The 23,786-nt window shown below is 38.9% G+C and overlaps 1 protein-coding gene across 4 annotated transcripts in view; it reads left to right on the forward strand.

The window, feature by feature from the left end:
• The window catches only part of COMMD2 (COMM domain containing 2), a 38,183-nt gene extending 14,765 nt beyond the window's left edge, over positions 1-23,418 (forward strand). Inside the window, exons 6-7 of one of the 4 annotated variants that reach the window (XR_004322459.1) lie at positions 4,886-4,934; positions 21,102-23,418. The gene's annotated coding sequence lies outside the window, so the exon portion shown is untranslated. Of the gene's footprint in view, positions 1-4,885 lie in introns of all 4 variants that reach the window. The other 3 variants (XM_032486548.1, XM_014561351.2, XM_014561350.2) reach the window with 3 other exon arrangements.
• Positions 23,419-23,786: the final 368 nt, after the last annotated feature.

Raw genomic sequence — 23,786 nt, forward strand, 5'->3', positions numbered from 1 at the left:
TACAATATATGGCTTTTTGTGTCTGGCTTCTTTCACTTAGCATAATGTTTTCAATGTTCACATTGTAGCACCTATCAGTACTTTATACCTTTTTATGACTGAATAACATTCTGCTCTATGCACATTACCTTGCTGTTTACAGTATTTGATCGAGCCTTATTCCTGGTCTTACTATGGAATGAATCTGTTGCATTTTATTTTATAGTGTTTGTAAGAGAACTTCTGACAGATGAGTAGTATATTTTCTACAATGATGGTTTTCTAGAATTATCTTCACAGATACAAGCTAGAAAAGTCTGAGCACTTCTTCCTAGCTAGTTATTAGTAGAGTTAGTCTCCATTGAACTGAGCATTTTATTTCTAGCCTTATTCAAAAGTTATACCAGGTAGGGAGCTGGTTGGCTAAACTTCAAAGGACTCTTAACTGAGTCAGCTCCAAAGAAACTTAGATTCATATTATATCCTTTTTTTATTTTAATTAAAAAAATTTCCCTCTGTCCAATAAACCACTGACATCACTGTCAAAAAAAAAAAAGATTTCTTACTGAAATGAGGGATGTTCTATGGGCATTTTACAGATTTAGGGAGGATAGAAAAGCAACTAGGGAGGATTTACGTCTTTCCTTATTCATTTTGTATGTTTTTCACATTAGAAAGGTAAAACTATTAAAAATTTAGAAAAATTGTCTATAATAGAATAGAGAAGGCGGCATTTACTTTTGCTTAAATTCACTCCTCAGAATATTTCTAAATGAATTTTGAAACAGCGCACTAGGGGATCTCTAGTGCACTGTTCTCTAAATGATGCAGCTGCTGCTGCCACTGCCTTGTGGGGCTCGTAAGCTAGTGGAGGAAATGAAAAGTTATGTGAATAACATTGATTCAATCAGAATGTGAGTAGGCATCAGAAAAGATGCAACAAATAAGGAGCTCTACATACATAAGAGAGGAAGTGAACGATTCTTACTTGGGGCATCAAGAAGGCACTTTTTTCCCCTTGATCATTGTAATTATGCCCCAATTTACATTTGGAGAATAATTTCTTTCCAACTGAATACAGTTTGATGGGACTGTCAAACAAAAGACCATGTACCCTCTGCTATTCATGCTGCACCTATAAGTCTCTCTCCTGGGGCTTTGAAACCTGAGGATGCAGAATGGTTAACACAAATTCATTTTAGTGGCAGCCCTGCAAGATGCTCGATGACCTGTTACACGGCCTCACAAAGATGCTCCTGTTTGTGTCCTTTAAGGACAACAGCTGCCCCTTGATTCTGCAGGGTACCTAATACATGTCCAATAAACTCATTTTCTGCTTAAGTAAATAAATAACCCTAAATGCTGCACGGGATAACAGTACAATTAGATTTATTTTGTAAAATTGGATACTTTATTTCATAAAATGGATTTTTGTAAAATAACTGCAAATTGTCACACATCTGAAAGTTAGGCATTACTTTGGGTATAGATTGACTGGAACATGGGATCTCATAGTCTGATTAGGGAAATAGGATTCAACATAAAACCTTAATTAACATCCTTCTAATACTCTACTATTTCTGTTATTTGCTTTCTCTATCTTGTCTGTTGTAGCTATAAACTGTTTTCTTAGAACTTGTAACAATCTTGTGGTTTCATTGTTATCCTTTTAGTTAGTATATTATAGTTTGCTGTAGAAATGAGATAAAAACAAAACAGTAATTATGAAAGGAAGCAGTGCTTGGAATAGTACCTGTTACACCATAGATGAAGAAATTAATGAACAAATGAGTGAGTAAATAAGAATGATGGGTGAATAGTATATAATCTATTCTCTGTGGAACTTCAGGGTAGAGAAAAAGCACTTCAGCCTAGAGTGGTCAGAAGCATGTTTCTGAGTTGTTGAGAGAAGGGTAGGATTTGAGCAGACAGACCAGCAAGGCAGGCGTTCTGAGCAGGAAATGAACATGAGCAAAGGCATAAAAGTGGAAAATCAGAAGCTGCACTTTGGTAAGCAGGAGCTATGGTGTGGGTTGTGGCTGCTGCTTTTGTGGGCCCCTGTGTAGGATGAACCCCTGTCACTGCAGCCTTGGATCTGCTCCTTCCCTTAGGACCTCGTTTTCCTTTTGCCTTAAGTTCTAGTGGAGGTGGTTGTTCTCTGGAGCCTTGGGTGTTTCAGGAATGAGGGGGTTAGAGGTGCCAGTGTCATTTATCTTTCAAACTTTCTCCTTTCACTCTTGTTTCAGAGCCCTAGCTCATTAGAACTTATGCTGTTCAGCCATGCCCTCTTTATCATTTATAGCTGCCTTTCATATGAGTCTTCCTTTTTTCTATTCATCTATCCATCCATCCATTTGTCCAGCAAGTATTTATTGAACTCCTACTGTATTCCACAGTCTGTTTTAGGTGCTGAGAATACAGTGGGGACAAGAGAAAACCAGTGCCCTGATTGAGCTTACATTCTAGTGGGGTGATGGATAATAAAGGGAATAAATGTATATTATAATTTTAGGTTTTGCTAAATGCTGTCAAGAAAAATAAAAAATAAAAACAGATTAGGGGTTAGAGTGAGGGGATGGAGTTGAGAGCTACTATCTTAGGTCGACTGGTCAGAGAAAGCTCTGAAGAGGTGATGCTGGAGCAGAAACCTGAATGAGGTGAGAGGGTGAGATATGGAGTTTTTGGAAGAAGAGTAATCAAGGCAGAAAGAAGAGTTTATGCCAATGCCCAGAGGTGAGGATGAGCTTGAAGTGTCTGAGGAAGTACAAGGAGGTTCATGTGGCTGGAGCTAAATGAAGATAGAAGGGGTCAGAGGAATGGGCAGTGGCAAGATTATGTGGGGCCTTTAGCTTCCGAGTGTTCTTCTCCCCCAAGTCCTTCCGTCAAACTGGGTATGTGGATGAGCCATCCAGAAACTTGGCTTCATGTTTCATTGATCTCATTTCCATTTCTTTCAGCCACTTGCTTCCATTGTACTACACTCTGGTCCTGGTCCCCATCTGAACTGTTCTACTTCTGAAATCAAAATTTCAGACATCTCATCCTCTGAAATCTATCCAGCTTATTGGTCAGCTAACCTCCAACACCCCAGTTTTTCAGCTTCAAATGGACCTTCAATTCTCTTATCTTTCCCTCTCTATTTAACAGCCTCTGCCTATATATATTTCCTCCCCTATCCAGCTGGATTCACAACCTATCACTGCCAGTATTCTAAATCCTTTCTGGTGCACCTTCCATTGCATCTGTCTTGCCCACGGTATATAAATTCAGCTGTCCATCTCTTTTCTTGCTGGTTCGTGGGCTGCTGATCCACAGGAAAAAATAAGGCAAAGCACACAGACTACTGTGGTTATACATTAATGATCATCAATCTCAGTTAAACCCTTAGCACTGCCTGACCAGCCTACTGTTTCCCTAGGCAGCTGTCTCCCATTTTCAACAACTATTTCAAAACTTCTCCACTCCCCTGAAACCTCTGACCCACCCACCACCCCCTCTCATTCTCTGTCGATGACTGAGTCCTTCACAGAACAACTAGAAGTGATCAGATAGGAATCCTCTCCATTTCTGAGCCACAGATCTACAATCCTCACTGTTCTCTGCATCAGTATTCTTTCTCTCCTCTTCCAGTAGAAGAGGCATTCCTCACATGTCTGGGTCCCATTCTTTTTAGTATCTTGACACTTTTCTTCTGTTTTCTACTCATCCATCTTTCTGATTTCCTCCCATTAAAAAAAATTTTTTTTCCCAATTTATCTCATCTTAATATCCCTTGACCCACATCCTCCTCTAGTTACCATACACTTTCTCTCTTCTCCATTTTAGAAACTTCTGAAAAAGTTTACCTTCCCTTCCCAAGCCATTCCCAGTATCATTTCCAGGATCTTTCATGTTGCTAAAGCCAACGTACATTTTTCAGTCCTCATTTTACTAGATCTTTCAGCAGCACTTGACATCATTGATCACTCTCTCTTTCTAAAAAATACACCCTTCATCATCCTTTTTTTTCCCCAAACACTCTCCTGTTTTGCCTCCCACATCTCTAGCAATGTATTCTCATTCTTCTTTGCAAGACTCTGTCATCTACTGTCCTCTTAGTTGTAGGTGTTCAGTAGAGCTTTGCCCTAAGCCATTTCTCTCTACAGACTTAAACCAGGTAATTTGGTTCATTCTCTTATCATCAATTTGCTGATGACTATCAGCTATAGATCTCTAGCCCATATCACTCTCCTGAACTTGAGACATAAATAATTACTTATCAGCTATCTGCCTTTAGATGTCTAAAAGGTACTTTAAACACAGGATGAACAAAATTCAACTCATCTCCTACAATCTTGTTCTTCTAGTGTTCCTTATTCAAGAAATGACATTGCCATCCACACAGTTGCTCAGACCAGAGGCATGTGTCACTCTTGGCCTCTCTCTCTCCCCTTCACTCATCACAGCTGGTCATTTACCAAGTCCTATCAATTTCCCCAGTTAACTGGTTTCACTCACTTCCTTTTATTAAGTTCCCCCTTTCCCCCACCCCATGCATTTCCTATGCAGCAGCCTGAATTATCTTCCAAAGAGAAATTACATCCTTTGAATGCTTAAAATTTCAAGTTGATTTGCATTGCTTTTGGGATAAAGTCCTGGTTCCTGCCTCTATCTCTAGCCTTATGTCTCTTGAATTCTTTTCTCTGCTATTTTCTTTCAGTTCCTTTATTTTCACTGTCTGGATCCTGATCTGCCATCTACCAAGGTAACTCAGAGGCATTACTCTGGTTTTAGATTAAACATCATTTTCTCCAGGAGGTTAGGAGCCCATGTTCTGTTTACATAGTGCCCTGAACTGCCCTTATCATAGAGTCAACAGGTTTTCTTGTAATTACTAGGTTAATTACCTATTTCTTCTGGATTATAGGAACTGTGTTTTCCTCTGTATCCTGGTATGTCACTGTGACTGGTACATGGTAAGTTCCTATTATATGCTAAAGGGAGAAAGGGAAAGAGAGAAACTAATATGAAATAGAGTACAAAATTTGCATACATTTTAAAGATAAAACATGGCTCGAAATAAATTTTGCTTCTCTGTCACACAAGTATGGTTTGCATTAACCTCGCAACACAAATTACGTGTCAGCCTTTCCCCTCCTCCCCTCTTTAGTGAAAAGACATATTTAGGACATTTGGTCTGCAGATTCCATTGAATGGACAGAGCTAGATATTTACTTAGACCAGTGGTTCTCAGCTGAGGCTACCCTTTGGTATCCCTTGGTGGGGACATTTAAAAATTCTGTTTCCTGAGCCCCACCTTCATAGATTCTCATTTAATTGGCCTGAGATTTGTAAAGGCTGTCTGCATGATTCTGATGCACGACAAAGTTAAGAACGTGACGGTTACTGGAGTCTTTTCCTCTGTGACTTGCTTCATTGACTGATTTTTGAGCCTGTTGGCGAGGAAGACGTGTAAACAATCCTGATCCACCAACTAGTGATTTCAACTACAACTAAAATTGTCTGAAATAGTAAAAAGAATGCATTGAAACAAGTAACTGTCAAGTCCAGAGGCAGTGTTGGTTTTAGGCAAACTTGATCTGATGGCCCAGTGATGTCTCCAGTTACTCCACATCTTTCTGTTTCTCTTATTTGTCTTGGTGTTGGCTTTCTCCTGATTTAGGCCCTCCTCATGGCCAAAGATGGCTGCAAAAGGGACCTGGAAAGTGAACCCATCTTTGTCCTGGTATCATTATTAGAAAAAGTTCTCAGATTGACTCTGATTGGACTGGTGTAGGTTACAAACCAATTGCTGTGTTGAGGGGTTGAGATGTACTAGCACAAGGGTGAAGTACTCTTCCCAGGAACCACAGCAATCCCCAAGTGTACAGAGGGAAGCAAGAGGGGAGAAAAGTCAGTGCTGAAACCAGATGTCTGCTGTAACCACACAGATTTGGCCTGGCTGCAGAATTTGGTCATGAAACTGTGATAGTGCTTCATAGTTTTATACTGTATGCTAGACTGTAAAGTACGTACCACTTTAGAAGTAGCATAGATATCTTCCATCAGTTCCTACAGCTAGTGACTAATAATAAACTGAGTAAGATTATATTCATCACAAAACTGTTGAGAAAGAACTTGAGAACAGAAAATTTGATTTGGATCCTGCAAATGTAATTTGCTTCATGAAATGGCTTTTGCTTAGTGCCTCAATGAACACATTTTCTTGACGCATTTTGAAAAACAAAAAATCTTAGACCCTCCAGAGAGTCTCATTTGTGGATTGCCACCCTCCAAGCTGAGTGTCACTAGCCAAGAAGAATTCTGTTTATCTTTGCTTTTTAAAATTTTCATTATGAAAGCAATAGGGTTTAAAGTTCACCCCTAAAATATATTATTAAATTATAATACTGGTTATGCCATTTCTAATGACGTAGTCTTCAAAAAAAAAACCAAAAAACCAACCACCACACACACAAAAATTCTCCTAAGAGTCCCCTTCCCTCTACCCATCCCTCAGGGGATGGTAACTCTGCCTAGTTGAAAATTCACTGTTCTAGAACTTGCTCTTACCAAACACTTTTTTGATTATAATTTGGCTTTGTATAAAAGTTTTCCCATAGTAGGAAATGTACTAACCAGCAAACATGGATTTGGGGTCTGCTTGTAGTTATGTTTCCCACTGCAAGTTAATTTATTGGCATTCATCAACCCTTAGAGTCTCATTGTGTCTGCGTGTGCTAACGTTTAAGTTGCTGAGTTTATAAAACTGAGGACCACATTTCAGAACAAGGCCCCTGCCATAAACTTTACCAAGGCCAGCAATGTTATCCTGACCTGGTGACCAGCTGGTCATTCTTCAAGCTACCCTCACCTGATTCCTTTCCATTCAAATTGTACCAGTAAAATCCTTCTTAAAAAGAGGCATAAAATAGCACAGGTAGAGTTTTCTTTGACCATTTCAAACTGAATCTTCTGTCTTTATACCTAGCAAGATGGCATGCATGCCTAGACATGTGAGAGGAGAACAGGACCCTCAGGCGTCATCATCCTAGGGCTGATAACAAGAAGTTCCTTTAAAGAGAGTGCTTGTGGTGAGGAAGAACTCAGTAGCTAGAACGTGAGCATTGAGTATGTATTGGCCCTAAAATCTCCGGAATCGTCTGTGGAGGGAGGGGAGAAGCTTGTTTGCAAGAGGTGGAGACTGAATTCATCTGCAGGGCTGCAAGTTCCAGTACTCTGGAAACAACAAAGAGGGATCTTCCAGTGATGAAACATCATGGACAAGCCCTCTGCAAAGACGCTGTTGTTGTTTTTAACTATAGAAGATTTCAAGCACATATATAAGCAGATAGAACAGTAGAATGGAGCCTCATATATTCACACTTAATTTCAGTAACAGTCAACTCCTGGCCAGTTTTGTTTCATCAAAACCCCCACCCGCTTTGCTTTGTGTCACCCACTCCCACGTCATTTTGAATCAAACCTCAAGACATCATTTCTGAGATGGAGATTTTTTCCATTGAGGAGCAAATTTATTCTGGCTGCTAATATGAAAATGATCACTGTGTTTAGGAAACTTGAATTTCTTCAGATAATGATTCCCTTACAGTACTGTGTCTTTGTAAGTATGGTATTAGGGTTCATTATCCAGGTAAAATTTCACTTGTTCAGGGGGGAGTGTAATACGTACTGTTATTTAAGGGATTGTTCACAGGAAATGGAGAACAAACCTGAGAACTCCAGGAAAGGTGCTCAGGCCAGAGCCTCACCTTGCATCTTAGGGAACTGGCCTGGGTTTGGCTAGATATGACCTAGAGTGGGCCACAGGAGGCCCTTACTACCACCATACATGATTTTGTTCCCAGGCTGAAGAATCCAGGCTGTGGAAAATGTCCTGAGTCCTGACTACCTTTCAGGTCAAAACCACGCTGTCCTGAGTAAAGGTGTTCATTCCCTGAAGGGAGTGGACATTCCCATTTTCATTTGGAGATGGACACCATGGTGGGCTTTGATTGAAGTTATGACATACTCCTTTCTCTCATGGCCTGAGGGCATTTGAAAGCCTGGATTCCAGTTAAGAGAAACAAACTCAAGGGCCATCTGCAAGAGGAAGGAGATTTGGCCCCTGTCTTATCATGGCTGGCCAGGAGTTAGGCAGAGAGGGGCTTGCCAGGATCTGGGGCTGAACATTGTTATATAGGCCACATCCAGTAAGAATTATAGGTTGTCTTCTGTGTTGTATTTTCCTTCTGTTTTTCTGAACCTTCAACAAAATCATATTAAAAGTTGTAGTCTGGTTTTACCAGCCTGGCGTGAGACCAAGAAAAGAGGTTGAGTACAGACGTAAGAAATCAGTACAATGGAGAATATCAGCAACCTGCTGTAAGAGGGCAGTGCTGACTTCGCAGGAAGGTTTTTGCACAGAGATTTTCTCCCTGGAGCCAGAGGCAATGACCATGATGGTCCTATGGGACAGGAGAATGTTCCCAGGGATTCTTGACGCTATTTGGGAGGTAAACCAGGTAAAAGACTAGACTTCCTGTGACCCTGAGGCAGGATGAAAGTAAAGGAAACATGCCTTATGCTAATCTCCAAGACCTGTGAGTCCTGAGCCTATGAGAGATAAATAAATAATGACATATGTCTTATAAATTCTTGATGAGCATAGCAAATTTCTGGAAGGGTACATGAGAAACTGCTGACAGGGTTTTCTCTAGGATTTTACTTTGTATTCGTCTATATAGTTTTTCAAAAAAAGGTTTACAAAGTATATATATTACCTTTATAATATAAATTAACCAAAATAAGATAAATATATATATTAAAAACATATTACCTCAAACGATATCCCAGCTGAACCAAGTTTATCCTCCATTAGGAATTAAATAGTAGAAAAACAGTGTGCTTTAAATATTATCCCAGGGTGGTTTACATTTGCTGAGTTCCCTCTAAATTTTTCTTCTGAAATGTTCCTACCTTAAAAAAAAAAAGACAAAATGTATCTATTACTGAACTACAAGCTGTGGAACAGCTTTGGTGTTCTCCCAGGCTTACACTACTAGTAATGATGTTAATTCCTTGCACATAGCATTCCAGCAGGGTTCTCATCCCCAGTTGCACACCCAGAAGCCTGACTCTGAGGTCAGTAAACCCGGAGTAGGCTCGTTAGAGGCCACCTCTTTTCATAATTTTAAAAACTCTGCAGTTGATTCTGATGTATGACCACAGTTGAGGTCCAGCACTAGAAGAAGTGGGGAGAATGTTACAGGGAATACCCCCAAAGGACTCAACCCAACCTTCTGCACGAGGTGAGTAGGCGTCAGATGACTGGTCCATCCCAAAGATACCCCACAAATAAGCAGAAAGCAGAGCCAAACAAACTGAACCCTGACAAAGAAGCGTAGACACCCTTGTAGTTAAAATATACTTGTTAGAAAGTTATTTTGAGTTAATTTTTCAATTCCTATCAGGTTTTTGAGTCTTGGTATTTTTCCTCCATGCATTTTTTGAAAGTCCAATGTGTGAATAAAGAGAAGATAGGAGAAAGAATAAGGTGTGCTGAAGAAGGTATTTTTGGAGTGGGTTTTAGGACTCATTGGAGTTGGTCTTAATTCACTTAAAAGGGGCAGGAAAATACAGGTAGCATGAGGTTAGTGTGAAAAATATAGAGCCTCTACTCGAGGATTTGGGGCCAGCACGTTAGTTCTTTATGTCTAGTTGCCTTAGTAGCACAATATAAAAGGAATGGGACTGGATGCTTTCCCAGCGTTATAGTTCTATGTAACTGTGAAAGAGAACCATGGCAAGAAAGGCCAGGTATGGAAGGGAGAATCTACCTTTTAAACAAAAATTGGGATTCTTAACCTTGGATCTTTAGAGAACTTCAGGGTGTCCATGAACCTCCTGAAATTGCATGCAAAATGTGTTTTTCTGGGATAATGGTCCGTGGGTTTCACTAGATTTTCAAACCATTAGGATCTGGTTTGAAATGATGCTTTCTTTTTCCATTTTTTGTTTTTTGTTGTTACTGTTTTGTGTAATTCTCCTTTTCACTTATTTTTCAGTATAAATACAGCCTTGATGATACAATTTCTGTTCTTTCCAAATAATAATGTTGTTTTACTATAAAATCTTGAAGAGAAACATAAATGCTTAGAAAATGTCTCAGTACTCACAAAGTTAATTTTTTTCCTAAACCTTAAGTGAGACCTTCCAAATACATGAATTTTTATGTCTTTACCTCAAACTTGAGAGTGTCCTCCTTCACTGCCCCCTCACCACATCTAATCAGGGAATTAAAGTCTTTCAGTGTGTTTCACATTTACGAATTGGGTACGTTGTAATTGTCACCCTTGTCCTTCACCTCTTGGACACCAGAGGGCAGACATCTTAAGTCTCACTTTTATCTGGGACACAAATCCTTTTCCCTACCACAGCAGTTTTCTCCTCCATATTTGCTCCCGCACCTTGAAGAAGCTTAAAGGAACAACTCACTTTGCTCTTTCTAATAATTAACATCTTTCCTGACAGTTCAACACACCCATCAGAGACAGAAAGTAATGATTACTAAGGAGGCTGCCACCCTTTACCAATCAGCACAATCAAAAGAATTGTTCTCATAGTCTTTGTAAACAATCAGTTCATAATCTTTTGTTGTTGTTGTTGTTCTTGTTAAGTTTAATTGTTTTAGGCTAAAAGACAGTCCAAAATTCTGTTTATCACTCCACCCTTCAAAGCTTGTAAAATGAGATAATAGGAGTGAATCTGCTTTCAGAGGGGAAGAAACACCCTATAATTGCAAAGTAGACTTACTTCTAGGAGGTAGTTAACAAGGCCAGGTTATTTGCCTAATAAGTAATCAATAAATGGCCATCAATAAATGGCCAACAATAATTGCTAGGGACACTTTTTTTTTAAAAGAGTAAAGTTAATTTTTGGTCTTTGTTAATGTAGTTTTTATATCTTTATTTTTTTTATGATTTCTCTATTGAGCCTCCTTTATGAAAAATTTTCATTTTTTTAAACCTGTTAACTCTTGAGAACTTGTCCAATACTGCACATTTAGAACCATTTAAATAGCCATCTGTACAGTTATAGGATATTATGGGTATTAAGAAGTCTAGAAATTAAATTTTCTAAAAATAGGACTTTTTTGTTTGTTTACTATGAAAAGCCTGATCTCAGTCATCAGTGAGTAAATGGAAATGCAGATATACAAATATGTGCAAACATATATTTTTTCTCTAATACCAAGTAAGAATATTTTTATTTTCCTTTGGGCCATCCCTCAATCACAGTCAACTTACAGTAGTTTTCAAATTTCTTAGGATTGTTTTTATTTGTCTTTTTGTTCCTTCGACAGCTATAATTAGATTGAGCTGAAGGGGTGAAAGACTTGAGAGCATCAGAACGATTCTGAATTCAACACAAATAGCCTTCAGTAGTGAAGAAATTTTGTACTCAAGGTTTTGTCAGCATTTTCTTTGTAAGCAAACTTTGGACTAGTATTCCTATCAAGATGATTTTATAGGAGGAGGGTATAACTCAGTGGTAGAATGTGTGCTTAGCATTGCAAGAGGTCCTGAGTTCAATCCCCAGTACCTCCATTAAAAAAAATTAACCTAATTACCCCCTACAAGAGAAAAAAAAAAGATGGTTTTATAAAAGTTGGTGAGGCTCCCCAGCTCACTCCTACCAAAATAAAACAAAATGAAACTTGATTATGTTGCAGTTCCCTTGGTGAGCCCCACTACTCTTTGTTATTTGTTATCTTGACTTTTTGTCATTAGTATAAGTAATGGGAAGAGAAATTAATATTTGTAGAGCACTTTATTCACAGGCACCGAGTTGTACTTATCCATTTCCCAACTCCCATGTGAGCTACATCCCACTGCTATCTCCATTACATGGGAGGAACAACTGCCTCTGGGAAGTTAAATAAGTTGATAAGATTTTAAAATTCAAGATACACATCATTACAGGAGAGAATTTTTGTTGTTGTTACTTTTTAGAATTGGCATTAATCCTGAATTTCCAATGGTTAACAGGTGAAAAGTTTTCATTTTAAGTTAAATATTTAAACTTGAAATATACTTTTAAATTACTACTGAGTACATGGCAAAATATATTCTGATCTCCAGTTCCCCCCAACACCAACCCTATCCCAAGTCATAAGTTTCAGACCCCATTCTCATTTCCCAGCATTACCTTTCCTCTCCACCCACATACCCCACTCACCAGTGTAGTCACTCTCACCTACAGGGTATGTCAAGTCTGAGTGTTTTGTTTTGTTTTGTGGGTGGAGGGGAAAATGTAGCCTTGGGTGTCAGACACCTCCCGTCCTTACTTATTTCCAGCATGACCTTGAGCAAATGTTGTGACTTGACTGGGCCTCAGTTTCCACCTCAGCAAATAATATAATAATAATATATACTTCTTAGAGTTATTTTGAACATTAAATGAGATATCATTTGTATTGTCCTGGAGTATAATTGGTTCCAAAATACTTCCCACCCTCTTTAGTTGTAAGGTGGGTAATATCTATCAGTAAATCATTTGGCCGTTCCAGTTGTGGTTTAGAGCAGTGAATGCAGTCAGGAAACCTAGGGCTGTGACTCCATCATAGGAGTTAGCTTTTGGTATTGGCCTCAGACTAATGTCTACTTTCTAAAAATGTCTTGCTTGTGAGACTCAAGAATGTGAAGGTGGGTTACACAGTCCTGCTTGTGCAGGCCACACTTGGTTTTCCTCTCACTGCAAGCATTTGTCAGCAACTAAAAACACTTCAGTTGTTGTGAATTCAGGAAAATTCAGGAACAAGAGAATGTTGTGAAAATGGCAAATCAAATACTGAACATGAAAAAAGCCGCAGCTAGGAAAAAAGTCTGATTTGGTGAAAGGATCATTTTCTGTTTTTGCTCATCCCTTTTCTTTTCCCTGTCAAAGTTCCCAATCATTTAAAATTTAAAACTGTAAAATAAAATTCTGCCTTTCTTCCCTTCCTTTCCCTTTTTTTGCCTTTCCTTCCCTTCTCTTTCCTTTCTTTTTTCTATTACTTCCACTCCATTCAGCATTTAGTTAATCAAGAACTATAAACTAAGCACCTGTTGTGTATCAGACATCATGCTGAGCACTGAGAATACAGTTACAGGCAAAATGGCCAGTCTTGGGTCTTGTGAAGCTCATATTGGTTGGGAAGGCGGATAGTAAGTAAGTCACAATAAATAAATGAATATCAAAGTAATAAAATGAAAAAAAAAGTAATAAAGTGATTTCAGAGAGCACTAAATGTGATAAGGAAAATAAAGCAAGCAAATGTTAACAGGGTAACTGGAGAGCCTTTTTAGATTAGGTGGTCACAGAAGGCCTCTTGGAAGAGAGACCTTGAACTGAGACCTGGCTGATGAGGTCTGAGTCATTGGAAAATCTGAGAGAACAGCTTTGTGTCTGGGCTTTGCAATGGGAAGGAACTTAGTTTGTTGAAAGAAGCAGAAGAGGTAGGGTTGAAGGGGAGAGTGGTAGGAGTCAAGGTCAGAGAGGTAGGCACGGGGGGAGGAGCATTTCATGAAAAATTTCCTAGACTGCGGTTAGGTTTTGGATTTTATACTGGAGCCTTTTGAACAAGGGGTCTGCTTAAGTGATCTGCTTAATGCTTGAAAGATTTGCCCTGGACCTGTAGTGGTAATGATTAGCAGTAGGGATACCAGTTAGGGAGTCATGTCAGTCCTGGAGCAAGAGATGATAGTGGCTGGAGCATAATGGTTGAGAGGGTGAGCAACAGACATTTGGGAATATAGACGTGAATGTAAAAGAAGAATTAGTGTGACTTGTGGGTGGATTAGATACAGAGCAGCAGGAAAAGGGAGGAATCAACTATGACTCCCAGATTTTTAGCCTGAGCAACTTGGAGCGTGGCAGTGCCATTGCTGACGTGTTGAAGACTGAGTTTGGGTTAAGGGTGTGACCAAGAGTTCATGTTAATTTTAAGATTCCTTTCAAATACCCAAATGCAGATGTCAAGCAATCAGTTAAGTATGTGGTTCTAAAGCTCAGGAGAGAGAGTTGAGCTAGAGATACATAATTGACGGTTGTTGGCATGGAGATTGAATCATTTATTTAAAAAATAGATATTGAGTGTCTATTATGTACTAGTGGATATATTATATACTGATGTTGGAACAGTAAATTATGTAGTATCTTAGAAGGTGACAAGTTTATAAAAAAAAAAAGAAAGAAGGATGAGAAGAATTAAGATTGTGAGGGGTTGACCTACCTGGCTTATGGTTTTAAATAGGGAGGTCAGGAAGACCTCACTGAGATGGTGAACTTCAAGAATTCCAAGAAGTGAGGGAGTTAGCTTTGTGGATACCTGGAGGAAGAATATTCCAGGCAGAGCCAGTGCAAACTCCCAAAGATGAGAACCTGGCATGTAAACAGCAAGCAGTGCTGCAGGGCTGGGAGCAAAGTACTGGAGGACCTCCCTGTGGGCTGGGGGCCTCCATCTTTAAGAGCTCAGATAGATGGGAAGGGAAGCTGTCAAAGAAGATTGAGGAGAAGAGCCCAACCCAGTGGTAGGTAGAAAATGTGCCACAGAAGCCAAGAGAAGAAACTGTTTCAAGAAAAAGAGGCTGGTCAGCTGATGCTGCTGAAAGGGTAGGTGTGATGAAAACCACAAGTGACTTTATAGTGAAGCACAAGTTTATTTTCTATGTCTATGAGTCTCTCTGATCTGCAAATAAGTTCGTCTGTCTTTTTTTTAGATTCACGTATAAGTGACATTTTTCAAGTATGTAAAGCCTCCTCCCTTTCCCCTTCCCCATCTTCCTCCCAAACTGTACCCATTTAATTACATCAATACGTAATCAGCTTGGGTGGGGTTCATCAGTAAAAGCTGGAGAGTGAAATCGCTTTGACACAGTGATTAAGAGAACAGACTTTGGCTATGAACCTAGGTTTATATGTTGGCTCTGCTCTTTATTAGATATGTGAACTTTGGTAAGTTACTTAACCTCTTTATGCCTCAGTTTCTTTCTTTCTTAAAAGGAAATAATGATAATGTTTTATAAGAGTTTTGCAAGGGGTTAATTCATCTAATCTTCACAATGACCATAATTACGAGATAAATACTATAATTAAACCCATTTTACAGATGAGAAGATCAAAGGAGAGGTGTTAAGTAACCTACCCTAGGTTAAAAATCTGTTAAAAATAGATTTACTATATAATCCAGCAATTCCACTTCTGAGTATATATCTACAAGAATTGAAAGCAGGGTCTCAAAAGGATACTTATACACCCATGTTCATAGTACCATTATTCACAATGGTAGAAGCCGAAAGATAAAAGCAACCCAAGGTTTCCTAGACAGAAGAATAGACAAACAAAATGTGGTATATTCCTACAATGGAGTATTATTCAGTCTCATGGAAGGAAATCTGACACATGCTATAATATAGATGAACCCTGAAGTCATTATGCTTAAAGTGAAATAAGCTAGTTACAAAAAGACGCTGTGTGATCCCACTTATATGAGTCACTTAGAGTAGTCAAATTTGTAGGGACAGAAAGTAGAATGGTGATTGTAGAAAATAGAAGGGGCTGGGGGAAGAGTGATATGGGGAGTTGTTTAATGAGGACAGAATTTCAGCTTTGCAACATGAAGAGTTCTGGAGATTGGTTGTACAATACTGTGAATGTACTTATTACTACTGAACTGTACACTTAAAAATGGTTACCATGGTAAATTTTATGCTATGTATATTTTACCACAATTGAAAACAAAACAGATAAACAAAATGAAAACAAACAAGGCAAAAAGCCACCAGTCTTGTAGAGAACATCGTGATTCTGTACTGTTGAGAGTGACAGAGAGTTTGATGCCTATTGGGTGGGGAATGCATGAACTCAATCATTGACAAGCCGAGGTACAGTGTTCTTTCATGACCCAAATAGAAATGCCTAGTCATTAGCTAAGGATGCATCTTGGAGGTTGGTGACCTGTACTGTGGAGGTTCTAGGAAGACAAAGCAGTAGGTAGCCCTCTACTGCAAAGATGGAGTAGATGGGGGAGGGTGGAGATGAGGACAGAGGAAACATGGAAGACGCCTGCCATGATCCTAGGTTAGAAGAATGGTGATGGTACTGCCATGTCCCAGGAAGGGGAAGCTGGAGCCTGAGCAGGTGGAAGAGGCAATTGTGGGTTCAGTGATGGATGTGTGAATTCTGGGGATAAGCAGAGCTGTCTTGTTGATGGTGAGTTTGAAGTCTGAGAGAGTGATTGGGACTGAGATGTCTCTTACTGAGCATGTCCTCAGCTGTAGCCTCTGAGAAGTGGTTTCCTCCAACATTCACTGTGCACATGAACATTTCAGAGATCCTGAGAGTGCTTTGGGAGAGGGAATTGCTTAACTTTGTTTAACCTAGGTTTTTCTAAATTCATTTGAATGCCCAACCCCTTTTTTCCCCCATAAAACCTATTAACTTACTGAGGACCACACTTTAGGGAATTGTTCACTAGTCTATACAGATATTTTTCTGTTGACAAAGTAAAACAAAGGAGAAACTGGTTAGAAGGTTGATAGATCTGTGAGTATTCAGTGTGTCTTAAGTCACCAAACCAGAGTGAGGGAGGTTCCAGAAACCTTGGCCTGACTTGGGGACTGAGGACACCGACCCCTCTGCATGGGTAGTGTTGGGGAAGGCTGCTGGGGGTTTTGATCAAAGACAGCTTGCTGGTTTGGCTTTCTACCTACTGTACATGCGCCAGTAAAGCCCTGATCCAATCCCTCCCCTGGTTCTTTTTTATCCTCTGCATTGGCTTCTTGTCCTTGCTTTTTCATTTGCATAACTAATGCACACAACACAGAGTTCCCGCAATTTTAAAGACAGCTGGCCAGCACATCTTGGAGGCTGATGTCTGGAAACATCTGGAAAAGGGCTAAAGTTACTGCAGCCCAACTGAGAACAATGGAAACACATTAATATGGAAAATTCAGTATGGGGGAGCCTGTGTACATAAAAATGGCTGCCAGGCTGACTTACAAAAGCCTTGTGCAAAACCCTCTTGTTAGTTTGGGCATTGATGCCACTGAGTTATTGAGTGATAGGCCAGTTAAAACTGAAATATTGCCACCCTCTTTGGGACCCTTCTCTTTGAGGCTTTTTCTTAAAAGGCTTCCTAGAAATCCTGCCAGCTAATAACCAAGATACTCTTTTCTGAAAATTCATGAACTAGTATTTTATTTTGTAATAATAACTTTAAGCTAATCTCCCTCTGTCCTCATTCTCTCTCAAAATATAAAGATATAAAATAGAGTTCTCATATACATATTTTGCTGTCTCTAAGAAGTCAGTGTTGGTAGAAATATTGAACTTTACAAAAACTGTGATTGAAATATTTAAATGTGAACACTATATCCCAAGGCTGCCTGGAATAGGGGTTAAAAGAATGGGTTTTAGAGTTTGGATTCTGGCTTCTCCTCTTAACCAACTGTATGTGACCTTGCTAAATTACTTAATTAGTATAAATTAATCTGTAAAATTCTGTCAGCTATTTCGGCCTATTTGGACTGTCATGAGAAGTACCATGCTAATGTGTTAGGAAGTGCTTAGTGAGATGCGTGGCCCACGTTAGCTACTATGATTGTAATTTTGTTGCTATCCAAGGATTGAGAAGAAATCCCTGCTCTATTTCTCAATTCAACTCTAACACATTGAGCACTTGCTTCCAGTTTCCTGTCCTAGAGATGTATGTCTTAGAATTAGGATTTCTCCTGCAGATGTTCCCCTAGAGTTCTACCTACTGTTTCACTATTTTATAGAAACCAAAGTGGTATTGTCTCTTGTGTGGATTAATAATTACCATCTCATTGCATCTCCCAATATTTGGACTCTTGGTCCTTTGTATGACACTTGCTTTACCCCTCTGAAAGCGGGTTGGATTTTCTCCTATCTTCAGGGTTCTGAAATTTCTCAACGATGTGCTTTGATGTTGGTCTGTTTTAATCCATTGTACCAGGTACTTGTTGGGCCCTACCAGTCTGGCAGCTTGTGTTCCTTGGTTTTGGAAATCTTTGTGAATTGTTGATTTATTATGAGTTCCTCCACATTATTAATTCTTTTCTTTCTTTCTTGAACTCCTATTTATTAGAGTATTGGACCTTCCAGACTGATCCTTTGATTACTTTCTCTCTTATTCCCTGTTATCTTTTCTTTGTCTTTATTTTCTGAGAGTTCCTCAACTTTATCACCTTACACCTTCTCTTAAGGTTTTTTAACTCATATTTTAAATTTCCAAGAGTTCTTTTTTGTTCTCTAATGATTCTTTTTTTTTTTTATAGCATCCTATTCTTATCTTTTTACTTCTCTGAAGATGTTAATGATAGCTTTTTTGGGGGGTGAGGAGGAAGCTTATGTTTTTCTTCCTAGTCTGTTTCCTCTCTAGTTGATTTTTTTCTCCTTGTGTGTTGTCTCTCTGTATTCCCTGGTAGAGATTTGCTGTCTTCAGATGTCTGGTAATCCTTACCCTTCACTCATATTTTAAAGCTGATGGGAAATTGTGTCATGGATAAAGCTTGTCCAGTTCAGGCTTTACTCTGAGGGGATCTGCCTGGGCCACTTGTATGAGGGGAAATGTCATTGCCCTTAGGTCTTTTTTCTTGGCCTTAAGTTTTTCAGAGAGGAAATGTCTGCTTTCCTGCGTAGGGGGCTTAGTTATACCTGGCTGCCACTGTTCTGGAAGTTAAATGTGGACTGGGAATTACAACACTTCATTATACAAACATTTTTTTTCAAACCTCTTTGCTTTCAGTATAGTATTCCCAGTCTTAATCATGCCTTGTGCCCCTAATTCTCACTGAAAGACCCTCATCCTCTGCAGAAGGAAACTTCAAGTCTTCTCTTCTGGAGAAAAGCAGCTGACCAAGCTGCATGTGAGAAGTGGGCTTTGGGATGGCCTCTCCTGGAAACTGAGTTGCTTCTTGGTTTTCCTCTCTGCTGGTTTAGGGTTTAGCTTTCTCAGTTCACTAACTCAGATACTAGTTGTCCTGTTTTTCAGCCTCTGACGTTTTGTTGCTATCGTTATTTCCTCCTTTTAGTTTTTACAAATCTCTTTAATTCTATTTTAATGGAGATTTGGGAGAGGGGTTAAATGCATTTGTTCAGTTAGCCATCTTTAATCAGTATTTTTTTAAAAGATATTCTTAATATAATGATTTGTTCTGAAAAATTAGATTTTCTGTGCCAGAATTCCAAGTCAAAGAATTCTGATGAGATCAACTAATCTATGTAGAATAATTTTGTAAATGTATTCATTAACTTCCAAACAGTTTTTTGATATTTTGGGCATTATAACTGCTGCGTGGTAAATGTTTCTGTTTGTTGGCAAAACTCGCTTCGGTTGCTCATCACCTTTTATGTGGTTACAGATGTAAACAACATGTGTGCCCCAGATGGGCGCTGAAGTCCAGGCTCCCAGTTTGTGACACACTCCTTCACACCAGAGGCTTCCAAATATAAGTCCCTAAATCCACTCATTTCAGCTTGGATCCTGGCAACTCGAAGAGAGAAATCACTGAGTGACTAAAATCTCTATAATGAGAAAACCTTTACATTCATTATCTATTGTGCTGTGAGACTTTATATTCTACCTTCTTTTTGTTGAGTGAGGTGTGGGGAGAAATGTGGAGTTAGGGTGGAGTGGAGGCAGGGGTGTAACAAGATGAGTAACACACAAGCTAGGATTTAGGTCCGTGGTAAATGCTATGTGCCGGAATGAGGATTCCCACCACTGATATCCTCCTGGCAGAGCTGATTTCACAGGGGGTGGCTCAGACAGTAACTTGAGTGGGTCTGGACTGTGTGGCATGTGGCCAGTCTTACAGCAAAACAGAATCAGCAGAGCTCAGAAATGCCATGGCCAGCCTGGTAAACAGTAGTCAAAACTGAAGTTCCTTAACTGATTTTTGACCTCCATAGGTTAAAGGAAGACTAAACTTGCTTGTTATTTTATTGGTCAATCAGAATGTGTCTGATAGCATTTTTTTTGGTTTGCAAGGGCGAAGTTGAGGAAAGCTGCTTTTGAAGATCTAAGAATCATAATAATTGCTTTTCCTTAGTGCCTACTATTTGCTGGATGCTTTACATACATAGTCTCATTTAATCCTCTCGAACAATCCTGCGGTGGTTTTATTACAGCCATTTTGCATGAAAAATCTTGTCTTGAGAGGTTGAGTAACTTACCTGAGGTCACAAAGTTATTAAAAATTAAAGTGTACTTAAAAACAGGATTTTTAGAATTTTTCTCAGAAGTTCAGCATGAGCCAGCCTGCCAGGCCCAGCAGACAATAGACAATGTCCATAAGACTTTTTGTATTGTTTGTGCAGTGTTCATTTTGAATGTCGGGCACATTTCAGATGTGCCAAGAGAAAACGTAGTCTATTCTTGATGATATATAACAAAATAAAAGGCAAACTTGTCTGTTCTGTAATGCAAGTATATACAATTTTGTGACAGTGATCACAGCCCAGCAAATCACCTTCCAATACAGATACACAGATGACACAAACACGGGACGCAGAAGGAGTCAGCTGAGGGTGCTACTTACCTGGGCTGCCTTTTTGTCTAAAACTATCCCTGCCTAGTAGAAAAACTACCAAGATTTGGAGTCCTGTGTTCCAGTCCTGGTGTGGGTGCTCACCCAGGTGTAGTAGGCTTGTCACCTATGAAGGAAACTCAACTTTTGCGAATACCTAATGTGTGCAAGGCACAATTTTTCTTTGTGATTTACTTGTTTTTGTGAATAGTCTATACGTGTCCAAGGGTTCTGAAGGATACCAAAGTTAGACTCCCTCTCTCCTTGGCCCCCAGCTTTGTGATTGCCCTTCTTGGAGTTAATCATTGCTAACAGTTTTATGTAATACTTGCAGAGGTACCAAGAACTTTCTATACATTATGTCCTTAAGCCTCTAGGTTGTTGCTTCAATTTAATTTAATTTAATTTTTTTTATCTTTTCTTAGGATTTGAGGCAGGAAAAAGGCCAGTAATATGTGCTTAGCCTTCTTTTCTTTTTGTTGTTGAAGTATAGTTGACTTACAATGTTCTGTTAGTTTCTAGCCTACACTTTTTGTCCCCATTTTACAGATTCCAAAACTGAAACTGAGTGATTGGAGTATAATAGTGGATTGGACACAGCTGATGAGACAATGAGTGAACAGAATAGAGGGTAAGATATAGTTGGACTATAGAGAAAAGTCTAACATGTGTTTCTTGGAGTCTCATAAGGAGAAGAAAAGAGTCTTTCCTTTCCTCTGGCCTTCCTCATTCCTCTGGTCAGTGCCTTTATTCTTTTGATGATACAAGCTCAAAAATTAAGAGGCTGGGTGGCTGAACAACATGATCAAGAACCCCAGTTGTTCCCATCTTTCTCTTCGTCCATCTTCAGGCCAGCTGCACTTCTGGTTATAAGATGGCTGCCAGAGATCGAGGCATCACAGCCAGTCTTCCAATGTGCAGATAAAGTGGAAGGCATCTCCTCATGTACATCTGGTAGGAATGAAGACATCTTTCCTAGAAGTCCCTAGCAGACGTCATTGACCAAAACTTGGTCATATGCTCATTTTTATAATAGCCAAGGAGTATAATATTATCATAAATGGCTTGCCCCTGAGCTAGGCATAAGGTCATTATCCCTGAGGTATGGATACCCAAATAAAATTAGTTCTACTAACTAGAAAGGCGTGGGAAATAAAAAGAAGGAAGATAGGTCACTCTAGTTTCCTCCTACCTCCTTAGTCCAAGCCCTTGTAACCTCCCTCAGGGACAAGTATAAGAGCTTCCTAACTGGTCTCCCAATATTCTTTCCCACACAGCCCACCTTACACAAAGTTGCCAGATTCATCTTCCAGAAACACTGCCTTGCCACAGTGCCCTTCTGTTAAAAAAATGTCATTGGTTCTCCCTGACCTTCAGAAAAACATTCAAATTTAACATAGAATTTTCAAATCATAAAACATAAGAGTTGAAAGAACCAGAGAGCTTGGAATGTAAAAGGCTGGCACCAGATATATTAGCTTTCAGCTGTACTAGAAAACACAGATACGTGTTCTCTCCTAAATATTTATTTTGTCTAACCAAAGGCATGACCTACAGAAATCTCCCTAAAAGAGCAATCTTCCAATTGGGTTAAGCAACTTTGAAGAAGTATATGTACACTTTTTTTTTTTTAAACAGCATTAGTTTCCAGGTTTTTTTTTTGTTGTTTATATATATATTTTTTCATTGAAGTATAGTCAGTTTACAATATTGTGTGGATTTCTGGTGTACAGCCAGTTTCCAGGTTTTCAACTTATTCTTTCTGAAAACTAGCCTTATGTTTTAATACAAATTCTTTATTTTCATCCTCCATTTCGAAGTAATCTCTGTTCTCCTTACTCATCCTGAATCTTGCCTTGGAATATTGCCTCCAGGATCTTGAGAAGCTCTGGGGAGTGAGGGAAGAGGCAAACAAAGGGATGATTTGAAGTTTTGATTTTGGGAAAGCCTCCTTTATGATTAAGGAAAATACCAGACGGGTCTTTCCATGAAGGGTGAGGTGTGGCTTTATACTTGGGGAATTTGGGCCTGTGCTAGAAGCTCTGTATTCAGATAGTTGTGGAGTGCAGAGGTGAAACATCTGATCACTGTCAAAAAATGTGTAACTCTTGAGGGAGAGACCCATGACCACAAAGTAAATAACATTTGAAATGCTGAAAATGGTGTCTGCCATTTGTTTTCAGTTATTGTCAAAATTCCGTCCTGGGTGGTGTCATTGGTTGGAAAGAGTCATCCCCGTGAGAGGGAGCAGTACAGGTTTCTGGTGCTGATGCAGGGCTGAGGGGCATAATTGATGGGCACACGCTGGAGTCTCTTACGTGTGTTCAAGTGCTGTCCACATTCACTAGAAGAGAGTGTGAATGATGCTGTCTAAACTTCTGCAAATTAGGGGGTGATAGGAAAATTCTTTTTAATATAAATAAAATGTTTTATGAGACTGCTGTATTCTCTACTATACTAGATAAAACTCATGGATAAAATTTCACATGCTTTTTTTTATATAAGGTGGGTATCACTGAATAGAGTAATAAAAACTTACATGTATGAAATTATATCATGGAATGTTTTTACAGTGGTAGTCAATTCTCATCTTATTTACTCTTTTAAAATATTAATGCAAAATAAAATATATGCTAGCTGCCAAATAGTTTTTAGCAGTTGATAGTTCTTCTCTTTCATTAAACAAATAGGAAAGTTAATAAGTTTTTAAAACCTTAATAGATTATATTCTGATTTTTATGTGTGATTTTGATTCAGTTTTCTCCCCCAGAGTCCATTACCTACACACATGTACATTTACCAAAGAAATACTAGGACTTGCATTATTCCTTACCTCGTAAGTAACTAATATTTCAGCCACATTTTATTGTATTATTACAAATTAAGTAATGAGAAATAGCATTTTTAAATTGTTTTATACATTTTAAATTGGTAAAATAATTACATTAGCTCTACATCCTGATGTATGACTTTTAGTAATTTATCTTACAAGGCGTGTTCCATAATTTCTCTGTGGTTTCATACTATTCTTCAAATTGCATTTTAACTTGATTTGAACTGATAAATAAATTTAGACTTTTTCCAATGGAATACATGTGTTTACCTGATTTATCTGATTGGTTTGACAGTGAGGACTGCCTTTTCCAATTAGTCTGTATGGAAAGTATTTCCTATAAGAGAAATGAGCTAAATCAGTAGCTACAAGCTTTTGACAAAAATATTATTTAAAAACTA

This window comes from Camelus ferus, chromosome 1, assembly GCF_009834535.1.
Source record: "Camelus ferus isolate YT-003-E chromosome 1, BCGSAC_Cfer_1.0, whole genome shotgun sequence".
NCBI lineage: Eukaryota > Metazoa > Chordata > Mammalia > Artiodactyla > Camelidae > Camelus > Camelus ferus.